The 14,599-nt window shown below is 50.8% G+C and overlaps 2 long non-coding RNA genes across 2 annotated transcripts; one reads left to right on the top strand and one right to left on the bottom strand.

The window, feature by feature from the left end:
- Positions 1 to 6: 6 nt before the first annotated feature.
- LOC142359401 (uncharacterized) lies at positions 7 to 1,701 on the bottom strand. Its single transcript, XR_012762327.1, has 3 exons — positions 1,467 to 1,701; positions 800 to 935; positions 7 to 122 (listed from the first exon to the last, which is right to left on the bottom strand). It is a non-coding gene; the product is annotated as an uncharacterized LOC142359401 (long non-coding RNA).
- Positions 1,702 to 11,485: 9,784 nt separating this feature from the next.
- LOC142359400 (uncharacterized) lies at positions 11,486 to 13,542 on the top strand. The gene is made up of 3 exons (XR_012762326.1): positions 11,486 to 11,564; positions 12,109 to 12,193; positions 12,922 to 13,542. It is a non-coding gene; the product is annotated as an uncharacterized LOC142359400 (long non-coding RNA).
- The last annotated feature ends 1,057 nt before the right edge of the window (positions 13,543 to 14,599 follow it).

Consider the following 14,599-nt stretch of genomic DNA (forward strand, 5'->3'; position numbering starts at 1 on the left):
CATCGCTGGAGTTCACAGTCCTGAGGGATGTGGGAGAGCAGTATAGTCAGGACCCTGAACTTTTGGGAAGCCAACTTGCAGCTCTTCAAACAGTCAGTCAGTCGGACCCCACGGGAAAGTGCCTGCAGGGACAAGAGAGCAGAAAAGAGTTGGCACTTCTTGAAGGATGCTTTCCAGAGAGCGCAGGAGCTCTTAGTCCCCAGGTGTAAGAAGTCAGGCAAGGAAGGGAAGAGACCAGCACGGCTGAGGCGAGACCTGCTGCTCAAACGAAAGGGCACGAGGGAACTGCACAGGCAGTGGAAGCGGGGACAGGCAGCTTGGGAAGAGTACCGGGATGCTGCCCGGCTGTGTAGGGATGAGGTCAGGAGGGCCAAGGCGCAGCTGGAGCTCAACTTGGCAAGGGATGCTAAGAATAACAAGCAGGGCTTCTCCGGGTATGTCAGCCAGAAATGGAAGGCTAAAGAAAGAGTACCCACCCCGCTGAACAAGAACGGTGACCTCCTATCAAGAGACGAGGAGAAGGCTGAGGTGCTCAGCAACAGTTTTGCCTCAGTCTTCACTGGCAAACTCTCTGCTCGCCCCTCCCCCGTCGATGGACTGCAAGGCGGGGACCAGAGGGGCAAAGCCTCTCCCTGCCAGCTTGGACTCATCAAAGAGCGTCCCATCATCACGAAAGCCAAAACCCCGGTGACAGCACCAGCCATGCAGCCAAGTGCTGAGCCGCATCACACACCTGCTCCTGCCTGCACCCCTTCCTTCAGATGCTCAGAGCAGAGCAAAGGACATCGTGAGCACCCACCCCCTCCAGCCGCAGCCCCGCAGCTTCGCACTCTGGCTGGATCCTGCCCACCTTCCCGCTGGCCGTGCCATTCGTGCCCAGGGGAAGCAGCCACAGCGGCTGACAGTGCGTGTTCCTCACAAGCTGGGGCCTCCTCCTGATGAAGAGAAATAAAGAAATAAATAAGCTTAGACAGTGCTTATGAAGACTTAGGGAATGCTAGTCTAGCTCAGCTCGGCAAATTCCTGAGCTCCCCAAATTCTCTATCTGTTTGAGTGATAAGGCTGGAAAGAAGAGTTACACAACAACAAGTCTACACTTCAAGCCAGCCGTAGCCAGTTCCGGAGTTTGGGAAAAGGCCCAGAAGTAACTGAGCCTGCGTGAAGTTCAAAGGTTACTAGCGGTGACCAAGAGGAGTCACCTATCTTCATCCCCAAGACCCTGACGACCACCCCAAGGAGGCACCGCGCAAGCGCAGTCGGGAGGAGTTCATGGAAACGACTCCTTGGAACTAATCTTAATACAGAGCAGGAAAGGCTGTGCCTGTGTCTGTGAATATGCAGAACAGAGCTGTCCAAGTTACAGACGGCCTGGCGATATCGGCGCGCCCGCCTCTGGCGGTGCTGCCCCCGTGCCCAGCGCTGAACAAAACAGACCTACTTGAAATCGGAGCGCGGTGGAGTCTCACCTTGTCCGCAAGTCCCTCCTCCAGCCACGGCCCGGCCCTCAGCACCCGGAAGGCAGCCGGCGGCACGGCATTCCCGGCCGGGCCCACAGCCGCCTGCCTCGCTGCCCCTCAGCACAGAGTCCCCCTCGCCGAGCCCTCGCCGCTCCCTCCCGGGGCTCCCCCCGGCACAGCTCGCTCGCAGCCGCCCGGCGCTGCCCGCACCCCGGCCCTGCCCCGGCCCCCGCCGCAGGACGCTGCCCCGCCCAGCGCAGCCCCGCTCGCCCGCCGCACCCCGCCCCGACTCGCCGCCCGCCAAGCTCCCAAGATGGCGCCGCCCGCCCCGCCGGGACACGACGGCCCCGGCCCCGGCCCCGGCCCCGGCCCGCGGCGCACGCAGCGGCCGTTGATCAGCGGGGGCGCGGCCGCGGCGGCTCCGGCCCCGCCCAGGTGCCCCAGCCGCTCTCGCGAGAGCGGGCGGGGCGCGCGGCTCCCTCGCTCGCCTTAGGGCTCGCTGCTGGGGCGGGAAGCGGCGCGCGCCGGAGCCGCTGAGGGGAGCGGGCGGGAGCGGGACCCCGGGGGGGGGCACCGGGCGCGGTGAGCCGTCCCGCAGCAGCCCCGCGCCGGTCCGGGGCCGGGGATGGGGCGTGGGGGGCTCGTGCCGGAGCGCTGCGAGCTGCTGCGGGGCCGGCGGGGAGGGGAGACTGCGGCGGGACAGCCCCCCCCCCCCCCCATTAGGGCGGCCGCGGGCCGAGTTCCCTCAGGACGGAGGCGCGGGGGGATCCGAGGCTGCGGGGGCCGGAGAGCGGCCCTGGAGCTGGGGAGTGTCACTGCAATCTTCAAAAAGGGCAAGAAGGAGGACCCAGGGAACTACAGGCCGGGCAGCCTCACCTCCATCCCGGGAAAGGTGATGGAGCAGCTTATCCTGGAGGCCATCAACGAGCAAGTGGAGGAAAAGAAGGTTATCGGGAGTAGTCAGCATGGATTCACCAAGGGGAAATCATGCCTGCCCCATCTGATAGCTTTCTGTGATGACATGACTGGCTGGGTAGACGAAGGTTCGAGAGCCGTGGATGTTGTCTACCTCGACTTCAGCAAGGCTTTCGACACAGTCTGCCATCACATCCTCCTAGGGAAGCTCAGTAATTATGGGCTGGATGAGTGGTCAGTGAGGTGGGTTGAGAACTGGCTGAATGGCAGGGCTCAGAGGGCTGTCATCAGCAGCGCTGAGTCTGGTTGGAGGCCGGGAACTGGTGGTGTCCCCCAGGGGTCAGTACTGGGCCCAGTCTTGTTCCACTTCTTCATCAACGACCTGGATGAAGAGTTAGAGTGTACCCTCAGCCAGTTTGCTGATGACACCAAACTGGGAGGAGTGGTGGACACACCAGCAGGCTGTGCTGCCATTCAGCGTGACCTGGACAGGCTGGAGAGTTGGGCAGAGAGGAACCTGATGAGGTTCAACAAGGGCAAGGGCAGGGTCCTGCCCCTGGGGAGGAACAACCCCAGGCACCAGGACAGGCTGGGGCTGAGCTGCTGGAGAGCAGCTCTGCGGAGAGGGACTGGGAGTGCTGGGGGACTGATTCGAAGATCCGGTAAGAAAAACCTAACAGCACAATGTACACTGTTCAGCAGGGATTCTTTATTGCGGCGCCGGGCACACGGGGGATTTCTCCTCCAAACGTGCGTGCCAGACACCCTGTTGCTTCAGGTTAAATACAATCACACAGGTCATTATTCATTATATTTCTAGGAACTAATTAGCATATGTAAATATCTTTCACGCATGTCAGTTAGTATCTTTGAGTGGTCTTCGGGGGTCCCAAGATGAAGGCCCATCCTCTTCATCACGCTGTTCACTGATTGACATTTGTTTCTGCGCAGACTCAGTTCTAGCATCACGTCCATCGTGTCCTTCAGGTTGTTTTGCTCCAGTCTTGTTGCTCTCTTGGTGCCTCCTTATCTCTGTAGCTTGGCGCATTTGCCCTCCCAAGGCTGAGCTGTCTGGAGTAGAGTTATTTAGGAGTCTCTTTTATCCCACAATTATCCCAATTATTTGCTGAGAATCAAGACCACTTTTGTTTCACTTAATTATTTTGTCTAACGACTAAGCGATAGCTTGTGCCCATGTCCTTCCACTACATTCCTTAATGAGAAAACAGGGATTAGTGTAACAGTTATATTGTTAGATCACTATGCATGCAGAAATACAAGTTACAGTACTAAAGACTACTAAAAACTAGAAAATATTAAGGCTTTTTGTTATAGTTTAACATTTCTTACAATCCCCTCTATCATTCCCCCCTTTTCTTTTAAGACTTTTTCTTCTTTTAGATCAAAAAGTCTTAGTAATCATCAGATCAGTCCATTCTTACATTGCCAACATAATCGATTACAGCATTTGCAGCATTGAATCATTATGCAGGCCAAAACACATACACCTACTATCACAAGAGCTAGGAAAAATAGGTTCTTGAACCAGGATAAATTTGGTAGCCATGAGGTGAGTTTATTCCATATTTCCCCAAATCCGTAGGAAGTATCGTCTTTAACTACTTCGTGTAATATTCTGGTTTGTTTCCAAATTTCCTCTAGATGCGTCGAGACTCTACCACTTTGGTCTATATACACACGGCAGCTTGTGTTTGTGACTGTGCAGACACCACCCTGTGAGGCTAGTAGTAAATCAAGGGCCATTCTGTTTTGGATCACTACCTTTGATGGCTCGATAGAAGTATTTTGCAGGGCACTTATGGCATCTGTGGTTCTATTTTCGATGTTTTCTATCACTGCTGATATGTTTACGATGGCTTTTTCTAATTCACTTACTCCAAGCTATGGAAGGAACCATCTAACAAAGCTGTGAAAGCTAGTAGGCCTTTCTACGATGGGATTGGGAGTATTTGGGGTCCTTTTAATTTGCCTAAAGAAAGTCTTGATCCATCCCTCCTGTTGATGTATTTTCTCAGTAATTGTAATATTGGGGATTACAGCTCCCAGAGCGCATACCCCTTTCCACCCAAAAGGCAGAACCTTCCAAGCTCGATTTCCGCACAGCCGGTACCATCCTGTTTTCTCAGGACTTTTAGGCACCGGCCACCCAACGTCAGGTTTAGTATTAGTTGCCTTAAAGCCCGCTAGTAAATCTTCGTCCCAACTTCCCTCCCCAAACAAATCTTTATATCTGCTACACCCTGTTGTTTTCCCCACATCTATGGCAGTATTACTCTTGCAGAATGGGGTGTTGATCTCTCCCTGTATGTGGCATCGTTGTATGCAGGTATAATTGTACCATGTTTTGGGTTCCTCTATTTGAATTTCTTGCTGAGTGCTCATGTTACCCGATTCCCATTTTTGGTCTACCTTTAAATGTAAGCTGCCGGGGATGGGTATCCCTATGAGGGTTCCCCTGCTCTCTCCTGAAGTTGGCATTTGAGTACAAATCCAACAATCATTTTTGTGTAGTATCTGAGTGATGTTCTGGACTAGGATCAGATGCAAATTCCTGTCCCATTGTATTGTCCAAATAGCTGGACTCATGGCTACCATCATTACCCCCGGAGTTAGATCCGTCATGGTCGTCTTGTTATTTTTATCTTGAGAGGTGACTGTTGTTCTACAGTCCAGGGAACAGAGGCTTTCTTGACCCTTGAATAACGAATCCAAACTGGCTGTTCTCGGATTTTGATTGCAGTAGAAGTGGTTAGCAGCACTTGATAAGGTCCGTTCCACTTCTCTCCAAGGGGATCACCTGAAAGAGTCTTAACAAAAACCCAATCTCCAGGTTTAATCAAGTGTATTGGTTGGTCTAGGCCCCTACCCCGTGTTTCCAGAACTAATTTCTGAACATTATTTATCTGCTTTCCCAAAGCTATCAGATATTCTTGTAAGTATCCCTCCCCAATTTGCACCATATCCTCCCCTTGATATGACAATTGATAAGGCCTTCCAAACCAAATTTCAAATGGACTAATGCCCTCTTTGCTCCTGGGTTTTACTCTGATTCTCAGTAAAGCTAAGGGTAGAGCTTTGTCCCAAGACAAATTTGCCTCCTGACCGATTTTTGCCAGTTGTTGTTTGATCAAATGATTCATTTTTTCTACTTGGCCACTTGCCTGTGGTCTGTAGGGGGTGTGTAGCTGCCAATCAATACCCAAAATTTTACTGATGTGTTGTACTATTTGTGCACAAAAATGTGACCCTCTATCTGAGGATATGATTGCTGGTACCCCAAACCGTGGTATGATTTCATTTAACAGAATTCGTACCACTTCCCGAGCCTTATTTGTTCTACAGGGAAACGCTGCAGGCCATCCGGCAAACGTGTCTGTTATAACCAATAAGTATCTATACCCCCCTTTTCTTGGAAGTTCTGAAAAATCTATTTGCCAATGTTGTCCTGGTATGTTCCCCTTTCCAATTTTCCCCAAGTGTACTTTGCATGTTGTATTTGGATTATTTCTCAGACAAATTTCACACATTTGTGTTGCTTGTTTTACAGTAGTGTACAGGTTTCTGCCTACTATTCTCTTGTTCAGATCTTTATATAGTGCATCTGCTCCCCAGTGAGTTTTGTTGTGTTCTTTTCTGACTGCTTCCCATAATAGATTTGAAGGTATAACTGTACGATTATCTGGTGTTAAATACATCTTACCTTGTTCACTTGCTCCCAAGTCTTTTACTAATTTCATATCTTCTTTTGAATATTTAAATTCCATTTCTGTATCTACGAGTTTACCGTCTGGTACCAGTGCCAAGGTTTTTACAAAACTTCTTTCTGCTGCCCTTTTAGCCTCTTGATCTGCTAGTTTATTTCCCAGTTCCTGTTCAGTGTTGCCTTTTTGATGTCCTCTGCAATGCATTATTGCCACTTGTTCTGGTAGATTTATAGCTTCCAAAAGCTGTAAGATTTCTTTTGCATGTTTGATCTGTTTACCTTGAGCTGTGAGCAGTCCTCGTTCTTTCCACAATGCTCCATGAGCATGGACGACCCCGAAGGCGTATTTGGAGTCTGTCCAAATATTTATTTTCTTTCCTTTCGCCAATTCTAAGCTCTGGTTAAAGCGATTATCTCTGCCTTTTGAGCAGACGCACCTGCAGGTAAAGGTTCTGCCTCGATTACCTTGTGTGCGGTGGTTACTGCATACCCTGCTTTACGAGCTCCGTCTTTTATGAAGCTGCTGCCATCGGTGAACCAGGAGTCCTCTGCGCTTTCCAGCGGTTCCTCCTTTAAATCAGGTCTGCTGGAACAGACTGTTTCAATAGTCTCCAAGCAGTCGTGCGTTAGGGGTTCCATAGTGGCGGAATCTTTACTAAGAAAAGATGCTGGATTTACGATGTTAGCTGTCACAATATTAACATCATCTTGTTCCACCAAAACAGCCTGGTACTTTAGGAATCGGGATGGTGAGAGCCAATGGCCCCCTTTTTGTTCCAATACTGCAGAAACTGTGTGTGAGACTACGACTGTCATTTTCTGGCCCATAGTGAACTTAGGAGCTTCTTGAATGTTAAGGACAACTGCTGCAACAGCTCGCAGACACCCAGGCCATCCTCTGCTTACCTCATCCAATTGCTTGGAGAAATATGGCACTGCTCTCTTGTGCGGCCCCAGCTGTTGAGCCAGCACTCCCAGGGCAACGCCTTGTCTCTCGTGAGAAAATAGCCAAAAGGGTTTTAGAACATTTGGAAGTCCAAGAGCCGGGGCTCTCATAAGTTCCTTTTTTAACTGTTCAAAAGCCCTTATTGCATCTCGGGTCCAAATCAGGTATCTGGCATTATTTTTCAACAGTTCATACAAGGGCTTTACCATTAGTCCATAATTATATATCCATAGTCTACACCATCCTGTCATTCCTAAAAAGGTTCTTAATTCTTTTACCGTTTGTGGTTCTGGAGTCCGGCAGATTGCTTCTTTCCTCTCTCTTCCCAGTTCTCGTTGTCCTCTTGAGATTTTGAGTCCGAGGTGAGTCACTTGTTGTTGAATCATCTGAGCTTTCTGTTGAGAAACTCGATAACCATTAAGTCCCAGAAAATTAAGAAGACTCACTGTCCATTTTTTGCAATCCCCCTCTGTTTCTGCAGCGATGAGGAGATCATCGACAGATTGTAACCAAGTCCCCTTTTGTGTCGGAGGATTCCATTTTTCGAGATCCCGAGCTAGCTGATTTCCAAAGATGGTAGGGCTATTTTTGAAACCTTGGGGTAACACTGTCCAGGTTAACTGGGTTTTTCGTCCAGAATCTGGATTTTCCCATTCAAAAGCGAATAGGTTCTGACTGTTTGAGGCCAGAGGTAAACAGAAAAAGGCATCTTTTAAATCCAGTACGGTAAACCATCCCTGGCTATCTTCCAGTTTCTTCAACAAGGTATAGGGATTGGCTACTACTGGGTAGAGATCTTCCACGATTTTATTAATTGCCCTCAAATCTTGTACTACCCTGTAACTTTTCCCATCCGACTTTTTCACTGGCAAAATGGGGGTGTTGTATTCAGATTCACATTCTATTAACAATCCAAAATTTATAAAACTATCAATTATTTTCTTAATTCCTCTTCGGTCCTCTAGCTTAAGGGGGTATTGTTTGATCTTAACTGGTCGAGCTCCAGGCTTCAATTTTATCTCTATTGGGTCTGCATTTTTGGCTCTGCCTGGAGTTCCCGAAGCCCATACACCTGCATACACTTGGTCCAGTATATCCTGAGGTATTTCTCCTTTTTCTATAATTTGAATCAATGCCAGGCTCAGAATTTCGGTTAATTTAGTATCCTCAATTTTAAATTTTATTTGTCCTTTTCTGAAAATTATTGTGGCATTCAGTTGTTCCAATAGGTCTCGTCCTAGAAGGGACTTAGGGGCCCCAGGCAGGTACAAAAATCTGTGTATTCCAATGTGTTTACCTAATTTGTACTTTAATGGTTTTAGAAAAGATGCCTTTTCCGATTGGCCTGTAGCGCCCACAACGGTTATAAAATCCTTATCCAAAGGCATCAGTTGTTGATTTAAAACCGAAAACGACGCACCAGTGTCTACCAAAAATTCCACATTCTGTTTCCCAGCTTTATGTTAACCCGTGGATCCGCTAGGGTGGATCCCCAGGTCCCCGTCATTCAGTGTCCTGTAGGTCAGCAGCTATTCTGGGGCAGGGTGCCTTTCTCTGCTGTGGACATTCCCTCTGCCAATGTCCGAATCCCTTACAACGAGCGCACTGACTGCTTTTTAGTCTCCTTTGGTCGTAATTCCTCTTACTGTTCTCATCCCTGTTACGATACATTCGCCACGCCTCTTCCACTAGTGTCTCTAAATTCCTTACATCTGGTTCTTTAAGTCTCTGCAGCTTCTTTCTAATATCATTAGCAGCCTGTCCTATCAATAGAGATATTAGCTGCTGTCTAGCTGCATCTGATGCCGGATCCATGGTAGTGTATTTCCGCACTGCTGTTCGTAATCTATCTAAGAATTCTGTCGGAGTTTCTGTCGGACCTTGTTTTACTTCATACAAGGCTGACCAGTTTACTGCTTTCGGGATCCCGCGTTCCAGCCCATACTAAACCCAAATACGGTATTGCTGTAACAGTCGATACTGGGTGTGATCATTAGGGTCCCACCCCGGGTCTCTGAGTGGAACATGTTGTTCCTCGGTCCCTTGTAAAGTACCTGCAGTAATTTGTGCCCTCACATGATCCCTTGCTGTTTTGAACACAATTCCTTTCTCAGTCTCTGTCATTGCCTCGAACATCAAATCCACATCTTTCCAATCCAGATCCAAATTCTTAACTATCCATTCAAATTTCTTGGCTACCCTGCTAGGATCTTCCCTGTATTCCCTTACAGTTTCTCTCCATTTGTCTGTATCTTCCACTTGGAAGGGTGTTCTTATCAGGGTTGGCCCCCCCGGCCCCATCGCCTGTCTTAAAGGGGCTTGGATGATGGGTCCCACCCTACTACGAGTCCGAGCAGTGATGGGACTTGACCCGCTAGGTGGCGCTCCGCCCTCATCAGAGGCCTCGTCCCCATCTGCGCGGGCGGGGGTTCCCGCAGCCGACCCAGCATCAGGGAGAGGGGGCGGTGACACAAAATCCTCCATACGCTCCTCTAATTTCTTCCGATTCCCTTTTGGTTTTAGACACCTTTGCCCTATGCTGCACGCAGAACAACACCGCTTAAGTTTTCCCGGCTCTTTCTTTCTGTCCCTTTCCAATGCCAACACAAGGGGATCCTGCGGGGCTAGATTTATACCACTTTCTTTTTGCCACTCGGGGTGATTTCGCAAAGTGAAAAACATATCGGCATATGAGACCTCATCCCATTTTCCTTCTCTTCTCAAGAACAACATTAGCTGTAGCAAAGTATTATAATCCAGGGTCCCATTCTCAGGCCACTTTGCCTCCTCATCTAACTTGTATAACGGCCACCATTGATTACAATACTTAACTAACGTCCTTTTATTCACACTACCTCCTGGGGGTCCCCCTATCTCCTTCCAATGTTGCAAAATACAGCCCAAGGGGCTCTTCTTCAGAATCTCTTTGCTCTGTGAAGTTCCCATTATGCAGCACGTCCACCTCTTTGTTCCCCAATCAATGTACAGCAAACCCTAACAAACAAACCTAAACAAATCCTTCTAACGCCGATAGCTCTAATTACTTAACCAAAATTCTATACTTTAAGCTAAGAGAAATAATTACTGAACCCCGATTTTACACCAGAACGTTATACGACACTTATAACAAAACAACTATCATAATTATCACTAGTAGTATGGCATCGATAACAACAATGGGATAATAACTTTAAAATAAACATTCACTGTTTTCTTACGCTTTGTTCTTTACCGGCTGCTTCCCTCGCGGGAGAACAGAACCGCAGGTCAAAACTCCACCCTCACCCTTGTTTCTATGTCTCATTCACACAGAGGCCTCACACACAGTCACACAATTTTAACCCGGAGTTACTGCAATCCGAACCGTTTGCCAGAACCGTAGGCAATTTCCAGAATAATGATCCATGTATCAGTCAAGACCACGTCCAGTGGGGACTCAAACCCCTGCAGTGGGGACTCAAACCCCCCACAGTGGGGACTCAAACCCCTACATACCTCTAAGGTGCTAGCAGCCCGGTATACTCTCCCTGCGTAATTAAATTACGACTTAGGGGACTCGAACCCCGTTCCTTAGTAAAAAGTAGTAAAAGAACACCTTTACTGACGGATGGTCCTTGTCTGTTCCCGCGGTGATCCAGATAAGGTGAGGAGCCCCTTCGGGAAAAGGCTCCCGAGGGCCCGAGGGGGTCCTGTTCTTACCGGGTCCCGCAGCCGAACAGAGCGAGGCCCATCTGGGGGGCCAAATTGATTCGAAGATCCGGTAAGAAAAACCTAACAGCACAATGTACACTGTTCAGCAGGGATTCTTTATTGCGGCGCCGGGCACACGGGGGATTTCTCCTCCAAACGTGCGTGCCAGACACCCTGTTGCTTCAGGTTAAATACAATCACACAGGTCATTATTCATTATATTTCTAGGAACTAATTAGCATATGTAAATATCTTTCACGCATGTCTGTTAGTATCTTTGGGTGGTCTTCGGGGGTCCCAAGATGAAGGCCCATCCTCTTCATCACGCTGTTCACTGATTGATATTTGTTTCTGCGCAGACTCAGTTCTAGCATCACGTATATCGTGTCCTTCAGGTTGTTTTGCTCCAGTCTTGTTGCTCTCTTGGTGCCTCCTTATCTCTGTAGCTTGGCGCATTTGCCCTCCCAAGGCTGAGCTGTCTGGAGTAGAGTTATTTAGGAGTCTCTTTTATCCCACAATTATCCCAATTATTTGCTGAGAATCAAGACCACTTTTGTTTCACTTAATTATTTTGTCTAACGACTAAGTGATAGCTTGTGCCCATGTCCTTCCACTACATTCCTTAATGAGAAAACAGGGATTAGTGTAACAGTTATATTGTTAGATCACTGTGCATGCAGAAATACAAGTTACAGTACTAAAGACTACTAAAACCTAGAAAATATTAAGGCTTTTTGTTATAGTTTCACATTTCTTACAATCCCCTCTGTCACCGGCTGCCTTCCGGGTGCTGAGGGCCGGGCCGTGGCTGGAGGAGGGACTTGCGGACAAGGTGAGACTCCACCGCGCTCCGATTTCAAGTAGGTCTGTTTTGTTCAGCGCTGGGCACGGGGGCAGCACCGCCAGAGGCGGGCGCGCCGATATCGCCAGGCCGTCTGTAACTTGGACAGCTCTGTTCTGCATATTCACAGACACAGGCACAGCCTTTCCTGCTCTCTATTAAGATTAGTTCCAAGAAGTCGTTTCCATGAACTCCTCCCGACTGCGCTTGCGCGGTGCCTCCTTGGGGTGGTCGTCAGGGTCTTGGGGATGAAGATAGGTGACTCCTCTTGGTCACCGCTAGTAACCTTTGAACTTCACGCAGGCTCAGTTACTTCTGGGACTTTTCCCAAACTCCAGAACTGGCTACGGCTGGCTTGAAGTGTAGACTTCTTGTTGTGTAACTCTTCTTTCCAGCCTTATCACTCAGATACAGAATTTGGGGAGCTCAGGAATTTGGGGAGCTCAGGAATTTGCCGAGCTGAGCTAGACTAGCATTCCCTAAGTCTTCATAAGCACTGTCTAAGCTTATTTATTTCTTTATTTCTCTTCATCAGGAGGAGGCCCCAGCTTGTGAGGAACACGCACTGTCAGCCGCTGTGGCTGCTTCCCCTGGGCACGAATGGCACGGCCAGCGGGAAGGTGGGCAGGATCCAGCCAGAGTGCGAAGCTGCGGGGCTGCGGCTGGAGGGGCTGGGTGCTCACGATGTCCTTTGCTCTGCTTTGAGCATCTGAAGGAAGGGGTGCAGGCAGGAGCAGGTGTGTGATGCGGCTCAGCACTTGGCTGCGTGGCTGGTGCTGTCACCGGGGTTTTGGCTTTCGTGATGATGGGACGCTCTTTGATGAGTCCAAGCTGGCAGGGAGAGGCTTTGCCCCTCTGGTCCCCACCTTGCAGTCCATCGACGGGGGAGGGGCGAGCAGAGAGTTTGCCAGTGAAGACTGAGGCAAAACTGTTGCTGAGCACCTCAGCCTTCTCCTCGTCTCTTGATAGGAGGTCACCATTCTTGTTCAGCGGGGTGGGTACTCTTTCTTTAGCCTTCCATTTCTGGCTGACATACCCGGAGAAGCCCTGCTTGTTATTCTTAGCATCCCTTGCCAAGTTGAGCTCCAGCTGCGCCTTGGCCCTCCTGACCTCATCCCTACACAACCGGGCAGCATCCCGGTACTCTTCCCAAGCTACCTGTCCCCGCTTCCACTGCCTGTGCAGTTCCCTCGTGCCCTTTCGTTTGAGCAGCAGGTCTCGCCTCAGCCGTGCTGGTCTCTTCCCTTCCTTGCCTGACTTCTTACACCTGGGGACTAAGAGCTCCTGCGCTCTCTGGAAAGCATCCTTCAAGAAGTGCCAACTCTTTTCTGCTCTCTTGTCCCTGCAGGCACTTTCCCGTGGGGTCCTACTGACTGACTGTTTGAAGAGCTGCAAGTTGGCTTCCCAGAAGTTCAGGATCCTGACTATACTCCTCTCCCACATCCCTCAGGACTGTGAACTCCAGCGATGCGTGATCACTGCAGACAGATGGGACCCTCGCTTTGGACACCCAGCTTGGCACCGGCAATCGAGGTGCCAAGAAGAGCTGTGCTTCAGGAGCAACCACTTGGGAAGCAGTCCAGCTCCTCCATGTGCTGCTAATGTTTCTCCAGATCCTCCAGATCCCCGACTCCAGCACCCTACAGGCGACCTGGAGTCTCTCCAGGCACTTTCTGCCAGAGGCTCCATTCTGCCCCTGGGCCCACATAAAACTGAGGGAGCATGACGCTGAGGCCTGTAAATGGCAAAGGGAGAGCAGGAGATGTGCAGCAAGGGGCAGGAGGGAAGGTTTGAGCATCCCCAACAAGACAGAGCTGTGACCTGATCCCTTCTGTGTGAAAAGCCTTCAGAGTTTAGCTTTTCTCTGTGAGGAACAACAAAGCTACAGGCCTGTGCACCCAAAGGGATAGAAGGGGAGGCGTGGGCATCCATGAGAAGAGAGAGCTTGGACTCGATCCACTCCACGTGAAAATTCTTCAGACGCTACGCACATGTGGCTTCTGGTCCCACATAAAACTGAGGAGCACAAAGCTGAGGCCCACACGTGGCCAAGGAAGAGCAGGAGATGTGCAGCAAGGGACAGGGGGGGAGGATCGGGCATGGGGCACCTCAGCCCAGCCCCAGGTCCATCCTCCTGCCCAGCTCTGCTGCCCTAAGCTGGCCCCTGAGCTTGGGTCCTGAGCGCTCCCCTTCCAGGACGGCTACAAGACAGTGCTGAGGCTGTTCCTTATCTCAGCACCCAGGGAAAGTTCACTGCCTCGCAAGGAGTCCTCCTGTCCCTGGCACCCCAGCTTCCAGCCAGTTTAACCCCTTCTTGCCATTGGGTGTCCTTGCCCTTCAGGCCAGATGGATCCTCGCTGACCAGTGACCCCTGTGGAGCAGTTACAGTCAGAATTAGCCCTTCAAGGGTCCCACGCCACCCCAAAACCACCCAAGAAACCCAGCAGCACCCCAAACTGCTGCCACTGCTCGCGGCTGTGCCCACCACCTGCGGCCCCCATCCTCTTGGCACCTCCCTGCAGAGATGTGCCTGAACTCCAGGAGGGTCCTGCTGGCCCATTTCTGCAGCCCCCCCAGGTCCCTCTGGACACCAGCACACCCACTGGGGTACCGGTCAGCCCAGCCCCAGTTTGGTGGGTGCCAGCGGTGCCTGGTGCCAGCCCGTCCCCGCTGGGCTCGGGCACTGAGGGGGTTGCACCCCCAGCCGCGAGATGGGTGGATGAACCACGGCTCCAGGGACAGAGAAAACATTTAATATTTGAACAATTCAGATGGGAGGGCAGCCCAGGGGGGTTCCCATGCCCGCACGCCCCGGCCGCTCAGTGGTAGGGGATCCCCTTGTCCTTGTGGAACCATCGCTGCCACTACTGGGACTTGCAGCATCGGTCACGTAGGGGCTGAAAGTGGCATCTCCACCAGGCCTTGAGGCGTCGCCAGCCCTTCCGCAGGCACCGTCCTGCCCTGCATGGAGACCAGGCCGCTCGGCCATGCGCCCTGCCTGTGGGCTCCAGTTGCTGGGGTCTGGT

The sequence above is a fragment of the Opisthocomus hoazin genome, unplaced genomic scaffold, assembly GCF_030867145.1.
Source record: "Opisthocomus hoazin isolate bOpiHoa1 unplaced genomic scaffold, bOpiHoa1.hap1 HAP1_SCAFFOLD_401, whole genome shotgun sequence".
Lineage (NCBI taxonomy): Eukaryota > Metazoa > Chordata > Aves > Opisthocomiformes > Opisthocomidae > Opisthocomus > Opisthocomus hoazin.